Here is a 1452-nt window from a genome sequence, read left to right as displayed (position 1 = left end):
AAAAGGAAGGACAGAGCATGCTAAGAGCTTGAGAGACGAGGTGTTGTCCCTGGAGCTATTGAGGACAACGATTGCAGAAACCGGAGATGGCATTGAACTGACGGATCGACTGTCGTCACAAATTCACAAGTAGTACACAAAAAGGTAGAGATGAGGATAGCAAAGCACCACTAACAATACATGATTTATTGTAGAACTTGGGGCATCCACAAGGGAGAGCTGAACTGCATCACAAGAGCTTGTGAGGCTTATTCAACCTCATAAGAAATCTGTATAAATAATGAAAAGAACTTCTGAACATATAAGATACTTGAAAGATGAATAATTTGTGAAATAGAAATAGTAAAACTTTTTCTCTTTGAGCGTGAGAGTGTGAGTTCTTTACCTTTCCTGGTTGCAAATCTGGATGAAATTAACGGAAAAAAATTCTGCTGATATGCTCAATCTTTGGCCAGCTTTCTCCATCAGGTGCTCTTCTTCAGGAGTTTAGAATTCCGCTCGACTATGTGGTCGAGGGAAAATGGCAAATCTGGTAAAGATGATATATTGGGTCATCCAGAAATTTGGAGTAACGTCACACGTGAAAAGCACTTCAGATTTCTTGGCAAGGAACTGATTTCACAACAATTAAAAATAGCAGGTTGTCAACAGATGAGAAACCTGCTGATGCTTCAAAGGAAAAGGACCCATCCTTGCACTCCACGAGACAGATACTTCGTGGAAGTGGAACTACAAAACCTTCAGCTGAGAGCATGTGGTTGAGCACTATGGGGCAGCTAACACGGAGTGAAGTTGCGACCCGCAATTGTTGAGGTTCAGGACACCGACAAAAGTTGCTCTGACAAGTTGCAGCAAAGACAAGCCTTCAAGAAAGCACAAGTCACGTAAATTTTGTAGTGATAATGTTTCAAGGGATGTTAAATGACCAATTGACAATCGACAATGATGAAGAGCTTCTGCAGCAGATGATGCAAGGAAGGAAATCCATAGTTTTCGTGACGGTGCAGCTGCTGTCAGTGCAATCGACAATGATGAAGAGCTTCTGCAGCAGATGATTCAATTATATTCAGCTGTTTTTACACTGGTTTTGTGGGTTTTTTTTTCATCGGGTTTTCTTCATTTCTTTTCCCCTCCTTTTACAGTTCCTTCTCTCTTCTTCATTTTTATTCGATTTTTCTATGGTTTTTTGCTTTTTCCTTTCCTTTTTTTGTTTGGTTTTGTTATATCTTCTTCGTTTCTTTGTTTTTTCTTTTCGCTTTTCAATGTTTCTTTCATTGTTTTTATCAGTTTTTCCACTTTTTTGCATTTGTTTGTTTGTTTGTATTTATTTTTCATTTTCCTTTTTCTTTGGTTTATTTTGTTTCTCTTTCGAGTGTCAGATGCTCGGTTTGGGAGAAGCCCAGTTGAGCAGCTGACGAACCCGTCTATTCTCTTGCGGCCCCTTTGTCCTTC

The sequence above is a fragment of the Triticum dicoccoides genome, chromosome 7B (genome assembly GCF_002162155.2).
Source record: "Triticum dicoccoides isolate Atlit2015 ecotype Zavitan chromosome 7B, WEW_v2.0, whole genome shotgun sequence".
Taxonomy (NCBI): Eukaryota; Viridiplantae; Streptophyta; class Magnoliopsida; order Poales; family Poaceae; genus Triticum; species Triticum dicoccoides.
The sequence above is the reverse complement of the archived record's forward strand: the minus strand, read 5'-3'. Positions refer to the sequence as shown.